At 46.0% G+C, this 20,059-nt stretch overlaps 1 long non-coding RNA gene across 1 annotated transcript; it reads left to right on the top strand.

Moving 5' to 3' along the window:
- The first annotated feature begins 10,257 nt into the window (after window positions 1-10,257).
- Window positions 10,258-13,527, top strand: LOC109767801 (uncharacterized). The gene is made up of 5 exons (XR_002233905.4): window positions 10,258-11,110; window positions 11,232-11,373; window positions 11,586-11,708; window positions 11,812-11,903; window positions 13,298-13,527. It is a non-coding gene; the product is annotated as an uncharacterized lncRNA (long non-coding RNA).
- Window positions 13,528-20,059: the final 6,532 nt, after the last annotated feature.

Below are 20,059 nucleotides of genomic sequence, written 5' to 3'. Positions count from 1 at the left end.
GGGCCCCCCTGGGGAGGCCCCATCACTAGTGGTTGAACAAGGGGTCCAGACCCGGGTGCTACGACCCCCGGCGGGTGACTGGACCCTGCACCTGGCGTGTTGAAGAGGTTGCGCGGATCGTAGACCGGCGGGAGTCGAGATTGAGCATTTTGATGCCTCCTTCTCATGACCTCATTGGCTGCATTCTGATCCATCGTGAGTTGGAAGGACTGCGCCTGAATCAGCTGAGTCTGGGCATCGAGAGCCGCCCGCTCCGCAGCCAGCCTGATTCCTTCTGCTGCAAGATCCTCTTTAGCTTTTATCAAATCCAGTTTCAACTGTGCCACCTCCGCATCATGCTGGGCTTGATCCGCCGGGTCAACCGTGGCGGTTAACAGGGCCGTCATCTTGTCCGTGAGATCCATCAGCACCTGAGCCGGAGAAGGCACCGGGTTTCCCGATCCAGCAGCGGGGTTCTGAACAGGCTGTGCACCAGCCATAAAAACTCCAACCTGACTTGGCGGCTCAAAAAGGTCCGGAATACTGTTGCCATCGGAATAACTCATGAGCCTGCCATCTTGAAGTTGGTACAACGAGTTTGACTCATCAGTGGCCGACTCGCCGTCAGAGCCGGTGGCCGCCTCATCCCCAGTCCCAGATGGATCAGAGGGCCCTCCGTGGATGCATCCTACAAAAGCGCGCTTTAAGGCAGGCCGGGCCCGGGCGGGTCGTGCGCGCTGAGCCGTTTCGATGAGACCGGCGCGGAGATCCGGCTCGGGGCCCGGCTCTCCAATCTTGCCGATGAAGACATGAATTCCACCGAAGGGGACCCGGTACCCGTACTCCACTAAGCCGGCGTCGGGGCCCCAGTCCGCATCGTTGGTGTAGAGCTTGCCGCGACGACTCTTGGTCATCCGGCCCACAACGTATCCCTTGAGCCCTTCGAAGCTGCCCTTCAAGAACTCAAATCCACCGTGCGCCGGCCCCACGGTGGGCGCCAACTGTCGTGGAATTGTCACGGCAGATGTCGTCGGGTTAGGACTTAGTCGTGGAGCCATCGCAACTAGGAAGCTTGAAGGGGTTATGCGGGACAAGAAACACGAGGGTTTATACTGGTTCGGCCCCTTACTGTGAAGGTAAAAGCCTACGTCCAGTTCGAGGTGTTATTGATTAGGGTTACAATCGCCAGGGAGCTAAACAGCTATGTCCGGCTCTCGATGAGATTGTTGTCGCCCTTAAACCGCTGCCGGGTCGTCCCTTTATATAGGGAGGCTGACGCCCAGCAGCCCTTAGAGTCCCGGCCGGCTCATAAGAGTGTCCGGCTCGGACTCTAAACAATACTTGCCTTACACTACAAGTTCTATTATAACAATAAAGATTGTACTACGGGCTTTAAGCCATCGCCGGGTCTCAGCCCATCTCTGGCCCATTATCTTGAAACTTAGCTCTGGGCTTCTGGCAATGACCCTTAGTGTAACCCGGCCCTCCTGGCGGGTGACTCCCAGGTCTATATCCTCAACACTTTCTCCTTTTTTGTCTTCTCCACATAACCCGCATCATTATATTCTATTCCACCCATAGTGCTATATCCATGGCTCACGCTCATGTATTGCGTGACGGTTGAAAAAGTTTGAGATTACTAAAGTATGAAACAATTGCTTGGCTTGTCATCGGGGTTGTGCATGATGAGAGCATTCTTGTGTGACGAAAATGGAGCATGACTAAACTATATAATTTTTTAGGGATGAACTTTCTTTGGCCATGTTATTTTGAGAAGAGATAATTGCATAGTTAGTATGCTTGAAGTATTATTACTTTTATGTCAATATTAAACTTTTGTCGTGAATCTTTCGGATCTGAATATTCATACCACAATTAAGAGGGTTACATTAAAAATTATGCCAAGTAGCATTCCGCATCAAAAATTCTGTTTTTATCATTTACCTACTCGAGGACGAGCAGGAATTAAGCTTGGGGATGCTTGATACGTCTCCAACGTATCTATAATTTTTTATTGCTTCATGCTATATTATATTCTATTTTGGATGATTAATGGGCTTTATTATACATTTTTATATCATTTTTGGGACTAACCTATTAACCGGAGGCCCAGCCCAAATTGCTGTTTTTTTGCCTATTTCAGTGATTCGCAGAAAAAGAATATCAAACGGAGTCCAAACGGAATGAAACCTTCAGGAACGTGATTTTCGAAACGAACGTGATCCAGAGGACTTGGACCCTACGTCAAGAAAGCAATCAGGAGAGCACGAGGCAGGGGGCGCCTACCCCCCCCCCCCCCAGGCGCGCCCTCCACCCTCGTGGGGCCCACGTTGCTCCACCGACGTACTTCTTCCTCCTATATATACCTACGTACCCCCAAACCAACAAAGGCATCCACGAAAACCTAATTCCACCGCCGCAACCTTCTATACCCGTGAGATCCCATCTTGGGGCCTTTTCCGGTGTCCTGCCGGAGGGGCCATTGATCACGGAGGGCTTCTACATCAACACCATAGCCTCTCCGATGATGTGTGATTAGTTTACCTCAGACCTTCGGGTCCATAGTTATTAGCTAGATGGCTTCTTCTCTCTTTTTGGATCTCAATACATGTTCTCCTCGATCTTCTTGGAGATCTATTCAATGTAATCTTCTTTTGCGGTGTGTTTGTTGAGACCGATGAATTGTGGGTTTATGATCAAGTTTATCTATGAACAATATTTGAATCTCCTCTGAATTCTTTTATGTATGATTGGTTATCTTTGCAAGTCTCTTCGAATTATCAGTTTGGTTTGGCCTACTAGATTGATCTTTTTTGCAATGGGAGAAGTGCTTAGCTTTGGGTTCAAGCTTGCGGTGTCCTTTCCCGGTGACAGAAGGGGCAGCAAGGCACGTATTGTATTGTTGCCATCGAGGATAACAAGATGGGGTTTATATCATATTGCATGAGTTTATCCCTCTACATCATGTCATCTTACTTAAAGCATTACTCTGTTCTTATGAACTTAATACTCTAGATGCATGCTGGATAGTGGTCGATGTGTGGAGTAATAGTAGTAGATGCAGGCAGGAGTCGGTCTACTTGTCACGGACGTGATGCCTATATACATGATCATACCTAGATATTCTCACAACTATGCTCAATTCTATCAATTGCTCAACAGTAATTTGTTCACCCACCGTAATACTTATGCTCTCGAGAGAAGCCACTAATGAAACCTATCGCCCCCGGGTCTAGTTTCCATCATATTAATCTTCCAACACTTAGTTATTTCTGGCGCCGTTTATTTTGCTTTATTTTACTTTGCATCTTTATCATAAAATACCAAAAATATTATCTTATCATATCTATCAGATCTCACTCTCGTAAGTGACCGTTGAGGGATTGACAACCCCTCTATCGCGTTGGTTGCGAGGTTCTTGTTTGTTTGTGTAGGTGCGAGGGACTCGTGCGTGGTCTCCTACTGGATTGATATATTGGTTCTCAAAAACTGAGGGAAATACTTACGCTACTTTACTGCATCACCCTTTCCTCTTCAAGGGGAAACCAACGCAGTGCTCAAGAGGTAGCACTTGTCAGGTGGATTTGCATTTTCTGTAACGTTTGAGCTAGAAGCAATGGGCTTGAAAACAAAATATGTTAGGCTGGGGAAAACGAATATGTTTCTGTTGTATCCTTTCTCTTCATACATACCGTTTCAAACGTTAAACGAGGAGTAAAATTAGAATCCTATATTGTAATTTTACCGCCATTGTCTTCAATGGAATTGTATTAATTCACAAATATTATTTACCAGTGATGTACCTAGATTCTTTGAAGTTGATCTTGTGATGCATGATGCTGGTGCAGCACACAAGCTGGCATGGTCTTCATCGTGGATTCAATCTCCACAGGAGTGGAGTAGCCTCCGTCTTGTGCCGTAGCTGCGGACGGGCAGAGGAGACGACGACGTAGGGCACACGGAGCCAGCAGCCCTAGAAGCCATGATGCCCACGAACAAAATTACTAGAAGGATAGGAAATGGACTACCTGGTCTCACGGATGCATGTAGTCTTTTTTTCTGATGTGTACAAGAAGCGATCAGGGCATCAAGGGATGCTTTCTCATGTTGGGTGTTTGGGCTGGAAAATTCGTGCTAGGCCATTAGTGTCAAACACTAAAAAAACAGGTTTGCACTTTACGTATACGTACAGTTCATATCGGTACCAGGTAACGAAAACTCACATGGGGGCGAGGCGATGGGGGGTGTGTGACCCCTGCTCGCACCCCCTGCCTCCGCCTCTGACCTAGATTTGATTATTGTTTTATCTTTGTGGTAGGTGACTAGCTAAAATAAATTTTGCATAATAGATATTAGCCATTAAAGATGACCAACACCATGATTAATAAGTGAGGCTGCTTACTTTGTTAAGTTTGAGGATTTCTAGGTACTTATCCTGGAACCACTAAAATCCAGGATACATGATTTTGGTGGTTCCAGGGTAAGTACCTATTTTGTTATTTCAGCATTATACATGATTAATGCTTTGATGGTAAGTGTAATGAAAACATGATTGTTGTACATGAATCCATGATTATTTTCTTTGGGAGATACTATATTTTTCTTTGTAATAAGTGTAATGAATACATCCATTTATGTGCTATAACATTGCAGAATATTCGATAGAGAACTCAGCAATCAAACCTACGTACATGTTAACATGTGAGGGTGCAACCGAATAGCTTTACATGAATCTGGAGCAAGAGGAAGAACCGAGGATTCTTCAAGAAGCTGCCTCTATTCGTGCACAATGGCGTCGTAGTCAGGTAAGAGGTACATAGATCTTTTCTGGTCGCTCGTCTATACATCATCCTTTCATTAGTCATTTGTGATTAGCGGATGAAAGCACAAGCATGATTGTACTTTTCTTAGAATGAAGAAAATAAATACACCATCAAACTGACGTACATTCATACTACTATCTCGTGGTCCATTTCTATTGCAAATAACTTCTCCCCTGATTTGAACAATAATTGTTCATGCTGAGATGGAAATTTTACGCTCACCGGATTACATTTTCAGATACTAAGATGGGTTACAATTGAATGTCGAACAGTTGGTTGGACATTTTGCATCAGTCCTGATACCACTTAGAAGATAGAACAAGTCTGTATCTCTGGAGATTTTCTGAAGTTGTGTGTACCTAACCAATTGAATATTATAGATGCATTTGTTACTTCTACTTGACACCATCGACACTCTGAAGTTTGCAGGGTTCAATCGACACATGGTGTGTAAGCATTTGCCTATCTACCTAAAGGGTATGCAGGAGCGTTGCCAACATCAATGTGCTTTCTGCTGCAGAAATGGATTTTCAAAAACCTCTAGCACATGGTGTCCTGGGAATTCCTGGCTATGTACAGTTCACCTCCCATACTCGAAGATATGTCGACCTGCTAGCTCATTATCAGGTATTTTGATGCATCTATTAATCATATGATAAAAGAACCAGAACATGGATAAATTTTGTATAGTGTAGTTGTAGTATCTAGCTTGGCTGCTTTTAGAGGTCTGAGCTATAGAAGTTACCACGGTAAATAAAGTCTGAAGTATTCTGTAAACACCTACATATTTTTGGCCTATTATGTTTAATCTTTGGTGAGAAATACAATTACACTCCATAAAATGAGCTAATGTCAGAGAAGGTCGCTCTTAGTTTTAGTTTAAAACCATTCGTTATGTTGCCAACTACTTTCTAAATTTTAATACGGTCACAGTAAAGTCATCTAATGGACATCTCCTTGTATAATTTAACTTGTTGATAGTCACAGAAGCCTTCTTGTTATCAATGAATATAGTGTCTAGAAATAAGGGCACTTTAACTAGTGCTTAGTATGCCCTTTACATGGTTACCTAAACTTGAATGGAGTGCCTTTCTTAGTAGGTGTTTCAGTACTAGCTTGCCTTGTGAAGTAATAGCTGTTCTCAATGCTATGCTTTATACAAATTTTTATGGTGCCATTATCTTTATGAATGCAATCACAACTTCTTTACATTATGTAGGAAAGACAGGCAAGAGGACGAGGAAACATGAAGCCAGTGGTTTGTGTAAATGGGATATTTTGTGTAATGGTGACTGAATCGTTGGAGATGCATTTTATATATCATTTTGTAAACTCGCATTGTGTCTGACAAAATGAACCATATTTTTAATGGATGAACTATGTACATCTGAAATTAATTAATGTGTTATTGTTTGGTTATGGTTTATTATTGTCAGGACATTCATGTTATTGTTATGAAACATGAAACTTGATTGATATTTTGTTGGTAACGCAAATGTAAGCTATTGAGGGCTACTGGATGTTTGTGGGCAAAACGAAAAAACCGTCTCATAGTCTGTCGAAGAAAGCTAATGCATGGGCCAATGAAAAGTTGGTCGGGAAAACAAACGCTGTACACAGTCGGGCGGGAAAGCCTCCTGGAAGGCCCAATAGACTGTTGGCCAGGAAAACAAATTCTGTCAAACAGTCGGTCAGGAAAGCTTCATGGCAGGCCCAATAGACTGTTGGTCGGGAAAGGACCATGGCAGGCCCAACAAAATGTCAGTCGGGAAAAGTGCCCCATAGCAAACAAGCGATCGGTCGGGAAAGGCTTTTCCCGTCTGGACTTTCCCCAACATACAAGATCGGTCGGCAATAGTTTTTCCCAACCGACTGTCTGTCATGGGAAGCTGTTTTTCCAACGAACCTGACTGTCGCGGATGTAGTGTTGTGGTGTAGTGGATGATCCTGGCTTCTTGAATGAGCAGCGGGCGCTGTATCAGACCATCCGTAGGGCCTGCGAGGCCCTCTCCGTCATCCATCGAGTTGTTGCGCTCGCCGTGGCACCGAGCATTGTCAACATGGTGAACGAGCATGAGGATTCAGGAGATGACTTTATTTTGACTGGATGATAGTAGGGACCCACTAGGGCCATAGCCGTACGTATGCAAGTGCCTCCTTATTATGTACAACTATATTTTTTTTGCTTCCTCCTGGTTTCCTGAAATCACGGTCCCACACCAACCTATCTAGTCAATATATGAGAGAATTGCACAAGGAGCGGCCGACAACTGGGACCAAGCAGCTCGAGCAGTATTTGTATTTTTGAGGTGTGAGCACTGCAGAGTTTTTCTTGAGCGATGTTTTCGTTGTTGTTCATAGGAGAGCAGGGTATTAACAGCGCGGACTGTGGCCCGTCTAGCCCAGGCCAGATATCCAGCCCAGATATTTTTTTTCAAGCTGAAAATGGCTATCCCAGCTATACTTTTTTTTTTAGGAATACCCAGGCAAGGTCAACTTGTTATTCTCCGTCCGCTGGGCTGCAAATCTTTCCTAGGAGGGATGCATTAGGCTTAACAAGAAAATGGGCTTTAAGAAATAATAAATGGGATGTAATTATAAAAACTAGGCAGTAACTATAAAAAATGCAACCAACACGTAATTAGTTTATAAAATATTATTTTTGGATTTTGAAAATTTTAATTTCATTAATTGTTGCGCGTGCAATGTTTCGTTGGATTTTTACGTAATACAAATTTATATTGAAATTGTATTTAATCTAACTAGAAATTTCGGGATAAAAATATTTCGGATCCCATCAAAATGTGGGAAATTTTATTGAATTCTGTTTTGAATGGTTGGTTGAAATTATTAATCGTTGTCCTAGCTAGAAAATGGATTGTACTTTTAACAAACTGTAAATGGGCTGTAGTAAATTCCATTAGAATTCAAAAATGGGTTGTACATTCTTACAAATCGCAAATGGGCTATATGTTCTCTGCCACACACTTGCGGGCCTACTAAGTTGACGCGTCCCCTAAAAAACTAAGTTGAAGCGTATGCAAGGCTTTGTCAACTTATAGTCAACAGACGGTTCTAGCAGCAATGGCCGTTGGATGTCCATCCAACGGATGTCGTGCTTCTTCTTCAATATTGGATATTCTAGCTTCAGCCGCCCAAAAAATGATTCCTCCCCTGACATCTGGGGCGCACCTTTTCGGAGGCTGATCTGTGGGCCTACTAAGTTGACGCGTATCAAGGGCTTTGTCAACTTAGTCAATATAAACGATTCTAGCTGCAGTGACCGTATGATGTCCATCCAACGGCGGTCGTGCTTCTTCAACCTCTAGTCTTCTTGCTCCAGCCGCCCAAAGCAGCGCCGGTCGTGCCGCCTGCTACTGCCTCCCGTGGCCGGTTGTGTTGCCGCGGAGGCTTAACCGCCCCTACTACTCCCACCGCTAGCCAGGCCATCCCTCTACGCACCCACACCCCCCTGTTATTCTACGGCGACGGCAGCCTCACACCGCAGCCGAACCAGTGAACCCTCGTATTTCTCTCCGCGTGGGCATCCACTGCCGCGTCGTCCCCTTCCTAGGCCTCGCCGTCGTCCACCGCCCTGGTGCTCTCGGCGCGGCGTGGTCAACGTGGTCAAGGAACGACTTCCATCGGAAGAGTATTGTACGTGGAGAGCCTGACAGCTGGGTCCACGGCCGCAGCAAGGAAGTGCCTCCTTATTACGCGGAAAATAATGATTCCTCCACCTAACAGCAGGGACCCACCGGACGGGCCACCGTATTTCGTGAAAAAAACGTTTCCCCCCTGACTGTTGGGACCCACCAGCTACATCTTCGCACGCAAGGAAGTGCACCCATATTACGGGCAAAAAAAAATATTTGCCTCCTGACTTCTGGGACCCACCAGCTACATCTTCGCACGCAAGGAAGTGCCTGACAGTCGGGACCCACATGGTCCAAGCGTAGGTAGCGTTGTCATTCTAGTCGCGAACGTGTACATACATACTGGTCGATGTAGAGGCGCGCACGGGTCGTAGTAGAGGCGCGCACGTACGTACAGCGGACAGGGTGCAAGAAAGTAAATACGGCCACATACGTACATACGGGCGGGGTCTTAAATGCCTACTCGCGCATATGTACGGCCATGGCTCCTGTACATGGCTGGGTCGGAATTGAGAAACTGCGTCGTCGTCGTGTTCATGGGTAGCCAAACCGGCTAGGTCGGAATGGAATGCGTCGTCATGTTCATCGGGAGCCAACCAGCTTGGATGGAACAGCTGATGGAAACGAGGCCTGGCATACCGCAGAACGGAGGAAACGGTTGTGTTCGACCTTCCACGGTCGAAACGGGATCCTGTTCATCGGGAGGGGTCTGGCGTACCGGAAAACGGAGGAAACAAACTTCTCTTGGTCGAAACGGGGTCCTGTTGATCGGGAGGGGTGTGGCGTACCGCGAAACGGAGGAAACAGAATTTTGTTGGAGCGCTACGGTCGAAACGGGGGTCGTGTCATCGGGATGGGTGTGGCGTATCGCAAAACGGGACTCCATGGGATACTGTTCATCTCCACCGTCGACCTCCTCCAGCCTCCACGGGCTACTGTTCATCCACCGTCGACCTCCTCCACCCTCCACCTGCGACTGTTCATCCACGGCGTCTCCCCTCCTGCCTCCACCAGCCACTGTTCATCCACGGGCTCCTGTTCATCCAGCCTCCACCGCTCCTCCATCGGCTACTATTCAACCAGCCCTCTCCACGGGGTCCTGTTCAACCACCCCTCCACGAGCTACTGTTCATCCAGCCCTCCACCGGCTACTGTTAAACCAGCTCTCCACGGGGTCGTCCTGTTCATCCAGCCCTCCACGGGGTCCTGTTCATCCACCCCCCAATCGGCTCAATCGGCCCTGTTCATCCAGCGGCAACGGCCTCTACTATCACGGGGTCATGTTCATCCAACCCCCCACCGGGAACTGTTCATCCAAACCCCCCCAACAACGCTCACTGTTCATACAGAGGCAGCATCGATCAGCTTCAGTTAGCAGCAGTAGCAAAGGAATCACTCAGGTTTAGTTAATAGCAAGGGATCGATCGATCGCTCGGGTTTAGTAACACATAGCCTGCAGTGCAATCGCTCGGGTTCAGTTAGAGCCCAACGCCTCGCTCGGGTTCAGTTAGCTACAACAAGAACCCACCTATAACAACGCATACCCACCAACGAAATGATAATATGTGTTGTTTGTTTTAATCCACCTCCCCAACTTATCCCACCCACCCCTACTTTGCGCTAACCTCCTCTCTCTCCTAGGAAAAATCTAATTAATCACCCTGCACGGGCGTACCTTATCTAGCCCTTTTTCTCATCTGCCATCTCCCCTCCCCATGATTCCCCTCTCACCCGAGCTCCATGACTGTGGTGCTGCTCGCCACCACCAATTTCTGCTAGGTGAGGCGCTCTCCCACGACATCGCTCACAAGTCCGGCTGTCGTGCAGTCCTCTCCCCGACCCTTCACCGCCGTGACTTCCTTTGCGCTGCCGCACATGCCACTACAACAACCCTAGCCGCCACGGGCCGCCGGCGCGACTCCCGCATAGGCCCTCTACCCCGCATCTCCGTATGCGCCGGTGCGAGCTCGGGCTCGACGGTGCTGCTCGCCTCTGGACCTCGCCTCCGACGCTGACGATTTAGTAAGGATTTTCTCTCCTCTGTTCATACCCTCTCTGTTCCTTGTCCGTGACATAGCATCGTTCCATGATCGATTCTTTGCCGGAAATCGCAAGCGTGGTCTACTAGTTTTAGCCATTGTGGTGTTGTACATCACAGCTGGATAACAGCCCATCACGGTCGGTAACCTTGCCGAAGGCTCAAAATTTCACTTCACTATTCTAGGTATTTTAATTCGTGCTTGCATCTTTCAGTGTGCACTGCTATCTAGTTCTACAGATGCAAGCCTGTTGTTTCTACTTTGGTTGATCTAACTGGATGTATGGCTGAGTCAGTATGTGTTAATTCTGAAAGAATGCTTGCGTCCTTTTTTATATCAATAGTCTGTTCTTGCTGCTATTTGTGTGGATGAATCCTTACCAATTTCATTGTCACATGTTGTGTAATACTATAGGAATAAGTCTCACATATGTCCATGAGTCCTAATATTCCTCTGTATTGTATATATAATCCTTATTTTCATCTTCCCTTACAAGTTCTGAAACTGACATTGCTTCAGCCAACATGTGTGTGTTTGTTGGATTGCATTCTCATCCTAGTAGCAGTTCGATCTGTTTTGTCGATGAACATGCATGCGAGGCTGCAGCATGGTTGTGAGTTGCCAAAACATTGTCTCCCTTAATTAATTAATAGCTGACTAAGTTTGAATGGTTGCTCCGCGTGCTGAGTTCAGCATGAAGTTTGTGTTTGACCTTTTCATTGCGGTACTTGCAGAATGGTGTCGTGGCAGCACTTCACAATTAATTAACTACGCTGAGAAACATTGCATCTCTTCTCGTCGTGCCCACATGCTGTGGAACCACCGGCCTGCTCGAGCCGCCTTCACACAGTGCCAACCCCGTGAGAGAAAACTATGGTACTGATTTCTTATGTTATAAGGTTATGTGTTCCCCTAGGATTTAAGATGGTTAAGTTACTCGATGTAGGAACTATGGTATACTATGACTATACCACCTTTTGTTGCTTCTTTACTTGCTTCAATAATAACTTCAGTGCTTGAGTCCAACACTGTAAGATTTCACTTTGCTCCAATTACTCAATCAGAACTCGTGGTTCTAAATGTTGCAGGCTCCGAACTTCCTTCAATCATAATATGATTCTTCACAAGATCATGAAATATTTATGTCCCCCTGGTTCTTCATTGGCCAATTTGTCAAATTAGGAGTTGATATAAACATCAATATGCTCAAGGTAATACACCCTACTTTGCATAGTAAACCATGTTGAGCTATTGTGAATGCAAAACATCTTTAATAAACTGAAGATGATGTCACAATCCTACTTTGGTTTATAGATTACAAAGAGATTGCCCATCTAGGAAAGAAAAGGTGGATGCCAAAGTGAACAGTCGTGTGATGTATGCAGCTGGGAAGCTAAAACGTTTGTGTAAGTTCTTCTGAGTTGCTCTCAAATATTAACTTCCTCAAGTAGCAAATGTCTCAGAATCTTCTGAAAGATCATTTGTTGATGGTATTTGAGCAAAGAAGTGTGTAATTTCCCAATCTACATTACTACTAATGTAATTTTGATGCTATGCTATGTTTGATATCTTCTAGCATTCCTTTTATATTTAATGTTGATGTAAATATTGTACTAAACTTATCTGTACAATTGAATAAAGGGTTGCTAAGGGTCTTGTAGCTTAGAGAGGCTAATATGTCATTTTGACAAGATAGTTAAGACTTCTTTTACTAAAGTTTACTATATCAATTTTGTACCAAAATTTACCCTGTTTCACCAAATTATCTTGTTACTAATTTTTGCATTGTTGTACTAAAATTTGCCTTGCTCCTGTTGTACTAAAATTTAACCATTGAGTGGGTACGAAGAATTCAAGGGAGCAATAATAATGATAAAGGAGCGCCCAGGAGAAGTTAAATCAAAATCCACTTAATTCACAAATCATAACCAGTACATGATTCATGATAGAATTGTATTAGACACATGACATCCAGTTGTATAACTATATGTAGTAGAGTGTACTTGATGCCTATATTATTCCTTTTTAACTCGTTTGCAGAATTTGTTTGGTTTGAATTATATATGATGAAATTTAGCTATGTACCTTTACTGGATAAAGGGCACTTTATCAAAATTCAGTCATTTTTTCATAGTAATTGCTTGGATTTAGAAGGCAAATATAGTGAGTGAATAAGAATGATTTTGTGGTACAAAAATGTTGACCGTGTTCCATTAAAATATGTCATCCGATGGACATGTCAATCCCCAAAAAGATTTATGATTGACACAGTTAATGTTGAACCACTAATTACGACCCCTTTGCAACACACGGGCAATTTCCAGTATATAAATATATGTCTTGGTAAATCACATTTGTGAGCATGTATCTTAGTACGTAATTCAGGCTCATCCAAATTTGGCCATGTATGAATCATTTTATTTGAATATAAAATAGTTTTGAATTGTTGAAACCTTGCATCTATTAGTATTTTCTATAGAACTGTAGGTCTTTCTTTGAAACCAAAGGATGTATTGTCTGTTAGAACATGTTTATTTAAGGGAAGTACCTCATTTCTTACAGAGTATGTTTGCTTTAAGGTTTACATTAACTCAATTGATGGCATATAGTAGATTGTTTCATAAGAAAACAAGGTTCAAAAGTGTTTGTCAGATGTGCTATTACTCTCCTTTTCTGCATACAAAGCTACTAGTGTCATGACCTTCAACCTCTTTATGTTGCTTGTCTTTTACATTTTGCTGATCTATTAACTTGATTTCATCTACAGTAAGTTACTCATCTCATTTATTTGTTTTTGTAGATTGCCAAGATAAAATGGATAATGCATGGCTTGGAGGCTGATTGCAAGGATGAGAATGAGGCTACAACTGGATAATTATAATGTCATTTTCAGGATGATGTTTGAAACGTTATAGTTGATTGCAAGGTCCAGAGTTTGGCTACTACTTGATAGTTTCACATCTTGTAATCTCTGGATCGTGTTCTTTGTAATGCAACATAGTTGATCTAATATATGAGACCTTCTTGTTTATTATATTGTGTCTCCTATACACTAGATATATTGACCTAGTAATTCTGGATGTCAATTTATAAAATATCATCAATTATTCATGCTATGTAGCAAAGCCTCTAGTCATTGTCATGACATGCTATACCATTGTGCAGGGTAGTCACCAACGCATATGATGTGTTGTTAGGCTACAACTCTATATGTTGCTACCTTACAACGCTTCTACATGTCGTTTACCAACGCATGTATATATGTTGGTGTAGACCCTAGCAACACCACCTACGGCAACGCATATTAATCCGTTGGTGTAGACCTCAGCAACGCATATATGGAGATGCGACAACGCATCGATGCGTTGCTAAAGAGGGGTTCTTGTCGCCTCCCACACATGTGCGTACGTACAAGAGAAACGCGCATCGCTCGGCCCCCGACCACCCACCGTAACCGGGAACTCCCCCGATATTTTTCTCGCCCTCACTTCTACTACGGTTTTTTCCGTCATGGATGGCCCAAAGAATGTCATGCAGCTGCGTCTCCGGCCCGCCCAGGACGAAAAGCCCATTTTCTGTCATGATTTTTTGTCATAGAAGTACGAGCCCACCACATCTATGATGATACCGGGTTTTGTCACAATTATCGTCATAGAAGTGTCATAAGCATGACAGAAAAAATTTCGTTCGGCCCAAAATGTCACGGATGTGTCTTTTTTTGTAGTGGACACACTGCACCACCTACTTCAGGCTGCAGCCGAGCAACACATCATCGCACCGCTGCCAGGATGGGAGTTAAAGCTTAGAATTAGTTTGTACGCCGGCGAAGCTGTCATCTTCACAAACCCAGTTAGGCAAGAGATTGATGCATTGATGGGAATTCTCCATGAGTTTGGAGCAGCAACAGGCCTACACATCAACCCCTCAAAGTTTGTGGCACTACCCACTAGATGTGAGAATATAGACCTCGCTGACGAGCTGCAAAACTTTGGGAGAATCCATCTACCTCGGGTTGCCGCTCACCCTCTCCAGACTTAGACTAGGAAGCTTGCAGTTCATCATAGATAGGATCAAAGCTCGACTCGCTGGTTGGAAAGGAAAACTGTTACCCATAGCTAGCAGGCGAGTACTGGTTAGATGCGTCCTGAGCGCTATGCCAACTTTCACACTGTCTGTTCTTCGAGAGCCAAAGAAACTCCTCAAGGAAATTGACAAATGCCGGCATAGGTTCCTCTGGAAACAGGATGAGGAGATCACATGTGGCAGCTGCAAGGTAAATTGGTCGGTGGTGTGCACTCCCACATCGCATGGAGGACTGGGGATCCTCGACCTCGAATGTTTCAGTAGTGCCCTTAGACTGCGGTGGCTTTGGATCTCCTGGACTGACCCGGGGCGGCCATGGGTAGGCAAGGAGCCACCATGCAACGCCAGCGACGAGGCCCTTTTCGTGGCGGTGACCACGGTCACCATCGGCGATGGTGCAACAGCACTCTTCTGGCACTCCTCCTGGATCGGTTCGACCACCCTTGCCAGCGCATACCCCATCCTCTACAAGCATTCTAGGCGCAAAAACAGGACGGTGCGCGATGCGCTCAGGGATGAGACCTGGATAAAGGACCTGCGTCATGGAAATGTTCAGCCACTGCTGCCGGCCGGAATACATCCGGTTGCACCGCATGATCACAATGGCCTCCACCGAGCTAACAGAGGGACGCAGGGACTAGATTCGGTGGACTATGGATGCAAAGGGCCAATACTCGACAAGATCAGCCTATGCCACGCAATTCCAGGGCAGAGTGCAAGTTGATAGGCAGCAGCTTATCTGGGGATCAAAGGTACCGGGGTGCATCAAGATCTTCACTTGGCTTCTTCTGCAGAACCGCCCTGGACTTGTGATAGGCTTCAACGGCGCGGCTGGCCAAACAGCTACTTCTGCCCGCTGTGTGTTCGTAACCTGGAGACGGCGCACCACCTGATATGGAGCTGCCCACTAGCTTGAGAGGTTTGGGCAAGGGTTGGAGCAAGAGGAGGGTGTCAAGAGCTAGACCCAAGGCATCATGTGCAAGGAGAAGACATCATTGATTCACTCCAGCGGATGATGGCAAGCAACCAGCCAACACAAAGAACGGCCAGCAATGCCACCATGCTCCTGACATGCTGGGAGATTTGGAAAGAACGGAATCGGTGCGTGTTCAGAGGGGAAGACACCATCTGTGGAAGACATGACAAAGGCCATCGAGCACTCCATCGAGCTCTGGCGGCAAGCGGGTGCAATTCATTTAGAGACCCCTTTTGGGATCCACCGTGAGGAGTTAGCACATGAGTCTCTAGCCTAGCAGTGTTGTAACCAAAAGATTGGTCCTAGGACCCTCACTCCACCTTTTGTATTTCCCATTGCTTTCTGCTAATGAAATGAAATGCTAGCAGCAATGCTAGATCTTTATATATAGGGTGAGTCTATTCTAATAACACCCTTAAGACTCTTATTCTGCTAACACTGCCGTTATTCTGCTAACACCCAGCCCGACTCTCCCTCGACTAAACACAACTACCCACTACCTAGCGGCCAACCTCCCCCGCCGCCCACCTCCCGCACCTTCTCCCGCCGCTCCAACCCACTGCTCGCGACCCCGGCAACCTCCTCCCACGGCGCCGCCCACCGCCAGGCCACCACCTCCCACCATGCGGCACCACCACCAGCGCGTCGGAGTCCCACAGGAGCCACCCCAGTGCCGGCCTGTAACCAGCCCGAGCCCCCCTACTAGACGCGCCGCCCCTGGCCGATGCGCTGTGTCGCGACCTCCCCGCGCCATGACCGACTCCAACGGCCACCTCCCCCTACCCTCCTCGCCGCAACTGCCCCGCGCCGTTGCGGATCCACCAGCATCGGATCCGGCCACCGCGCCACCCAGCCGGCCTGCGCCGTCGCGGATCCGGCCGTTGGTGACTGGTCCGGCCGCCCCTCTTCCTCCTCATGTGGCGCTGACGATCAGTGCCTGCACCTCCGTGAACATCCGCTAACTCCTCTGCTGCTTCCCTCTATACAGTTCGATAGAGCTTCGGTGGCTCTCTATCCACAGATTCGGCCGTCCCCCGACAACCGGACTACGGATGGCGAGTTCCTCCGGTGAGATCCCCTCCGATGGCCTCCACTCCGCAGCTGCTCCCGCGTGTGTGCAATTCACGAAGAGCGTGTGTGCAGTTTCTTTGGCGGCGCGGTGCCGCCCTTTTCTCCATCTGTGAGCAGCCCCCCCTCCCCCCCCCCCCCCCCGTGCCCTACCTCCAACTCCAGCATGATGAGGGCGACGGACATCCATCTCTCGCCGGTAAAATTCATGCAGTTCCCCTCCTCCTCCCCTGCAGTGCACTAGAAAACCACGTTCATGCTGGGCGTTCCTGGAGAGGCTGATCTTGCTCGTCTCTCCTATCTAGATGCAGTCCAACTCGATCCTCGTTGTCTCTGTGTATGAGTTTGAGACCCCTGTTGTATACGTAAGGATGAAGGTCATGTTGACATGATTGGATTGGGAACGACAGTTTGCAATATCAGCCAGAAAAATCATGACAATAAAAAGGTTGAAGGCGGGATCTTTAGAGGTAACAAATGATACATCGACGTACTCCTCTGGGGAGGGCTCGCCGGGGACGCATGGTGCAGTGCACCTCGCCGTGCGGTGTGGTTCAACACAGTTCCCCCTTCCATTATTTTCTTGATTTTGCATGTGCAGTTCAATCAGATCATGCGGGCAGTGCGCCTTGCGCATCCGATGTGGTTCATGCATGGCCACCGTGTGCTGTCGCTGGCGCCGTGACTCCGAGCAGATGGCAGGTGGAGCAGCCCACTACAGCATGGCGTTTCCACCATGGTGCCCTTCCTCCTCCTATCCCTCTTCATTTCTCTGCGTGGTTTACTGCAGCCCCGTCGCCGGCTGGTGCTACTCCTTGGGGCCATTCACTGTGTGGTTTACTGAAAAAATTCTCTTGCAGCGCTTGTAGATTGATGCAGATAGGAAATGAGAGTTGAAAAATGGATGTGTATGTGGATGAATGCTTGTGCGTAATGTGTAGCGTGCAAACAAAAAATGCAGTCCACTCGCGCTCGTCCCCGTAGTGCATATTTCATTACCCAAAAAATATATGCAGTGCATTACGGGAAAACTAAACTCTACAGAGAAAAATAGAGGAAACTACACTCCGGTCTTAAAAGAAGTCCACTCCGAAGGACTTTGAAGTACACTTCACTTGGAAAAATGTATTTAAAAAATTTATGTTGTGTTTGTTGAAAGACATTTAAACTAGTAAAAGAAAGTAATGCGGTTCACTCTCAAGAGTGTTGTGGATCACTTTCAAGAGTGTTGGGGTTCACTTGCCGTCATTTATGCGGTCCACTCTCGTTCATAATTTTTTTATAAAAAAGATAGAAGAATCCATGCAGTTCGCTTGACCCTTGTATGCAGTACGGTTTTTCGTCTGAAGTAGTGTGACTTTATGTTGGATGAAGTTCACTCGTCGATTTGAGTGTCGCAAAAATGTTTTCGACTACATCAACAATTGCAGTGTGTTCGGTCTTCGAATGTCGTTCACTTTTGAGAGTGATGATGTTCACTTGCACCCAACATGAGAAGTGTGAAAATTTTAGCGAAACAACAAGATAGTAATGTGGTTCACTTCGATGTATGTCACGGTTTACTGGCCCTCATCTCTGTGGTACACCCTCGTTCATAAAAAAGGTTAAAAAAAGATACAACAAAAACTCACGAAAACTTATCTGAGAAAATTTACGTCCGACACAAAGAAATCATGAAGTTCACATGCCCGTCTAATGCAGTGCGGTTTTGAGTCCGAAGCGGTGTGGTTTCCTGTCCGATGCGGTTTACTCGTCGATTTTTAGTGCCACGAAAAAACAGTGTCCGTGTTTCGGTAAACTCAAAATTACTCTTAAACAGTAAGGAATTAGAGAAAGCAATTTACATGAAAAAGTTGCGTCTCGTTGATATCTTTCCAATAGCGTATCATTTGAATCATTCGGATCAGCGATTTGTGAAAATTTCGCGAAAAACGGCCGCTGCCCCTCATTGTTAGCCACACCATTTTCAAAATTAACTAAAAACTGTAAGGAATCTCAAAAACATTTCAACATATGAAAGTTGCGCCTCGTCCGTAGCTTTCCAACGGCGTATCACATGGCTCGTTTCGACAAACGGTTCGAAAACTGGAGCAAAAACAGTACGAAAATTACAAAAAAAATCGAAAAAAACAGAATTCCGCAATTTACTAAATTTAAAACTGCTCTTAAACCGTCACGAATTAGAGAAAATAATAGATATCAAAAAGATGCGCCTCGACGATATCTTTTCAACGATGTATCATTTGCTTCATTCCGACGAGTGGTTTGGAAAAACGTGAAAAAACGCTCACTGCCAATCGTTGTCCGCCGCACCGTTTTCAAAACTGCTCTTAAACCGTGGGGAATTTTGAAAAATGTTCAACCTGGTGAAGTCGCGCCTAATCCATAGCTTTCCAACGGTATATTACACGTCTCGTTCCGATAAACGGTTAAAAAATAGAGCGAAAACAGTGCCGAAAAAACACGGCATGCGGTTTTTTGCGACGGAAAGTTCACTCGCTTGAGTATTGCAGCACATTTGGTTCAAACAATGATGTGCACTTGCGTTGAGAATGTACAACAATTTTTTTTCTTTCGTTGCAACGCATTAGCATATGTGCTACTATCTACGCGAAGCTGCTTGATGCTAAATTCTTGCAAGTTGGCGCTGTCATTTTCCGCAGCCGGGATCGATCCTTGACAGGCCCTCGTCTAGATTTTCAGGAGGTTTCGTTGGTCACTTTCGTCGTCCACTTGTTGGGCAGATGCTGATAGATCAAGAACCTAAGCTGGTGCGTGCTATGCTACTTTGACCACGGAAATTAGCTGAAGAAACTTGGTGCATTCGAAAAATCAAGTGGTATGCAGCAGTATGCATCTAATTTTTTTTTGCAAAAGCCGCCACTAAACCAAGGCGGCACAGACGCATACGTGGGCGCACACGCACGTCTACATGCTTAGTATATACGCCTATGTGGAGACGTTCCGCCAGTTGCTGTAGACTGGAACACAGCTGATCAAATGCCAGTTCATCGGCAGCCGGGCTACAGTGGTAGTAATCTTGTACTCTCTCCATCCCATAATATAAGAGCGTTTTTCACACTAATATAGTGTTAAAAACGTTTTTATATTATAGGACAGAGGGAATACACATCTGCATGCCATCTCATACGTTCGGCACGACAAGTTAACACAAGAAACATTGAAATCTGGAAGTGTCTATGACCATGAGAAAGCAGTCTGATCGGTTTAGTTAATCATTTTAATCAATCAACAAGCTATAAACGCTGGGTCTCGTTGAATTGTTCAGTGAGGCCTCGACGGCGCGTCCATCGCAAGCGAAGGCGCACGGATCCGCGACGTCTAAAGACCGAATCAGCTCACAAGATCCCACTTGATTGAGCCGCACTCCTCTAATATTTCCACTCGATGTGATGTGACGGAGGGAAAAAAGTA

This window comes from Aegilops tauschii, chromosome 6, assembly GCF_002575655.3.
Source record: "Aegilops tauschii subsp. strangulata cultivar AL8/78 chromosome 6, Aet v6.0, whole genome shotgun sequence".
NCBI classification, from domain to species: Eukaryota; Viridiplantae; Streptophyta; class Magnoliopsida; order Poales; family Poaceae; genus Aegilops; species Aegilops tauschii.
Note: the sequence above shows the minus strand (reverse complement) of the source record. Positions and strands in the feature narration are given on the sequence as shown.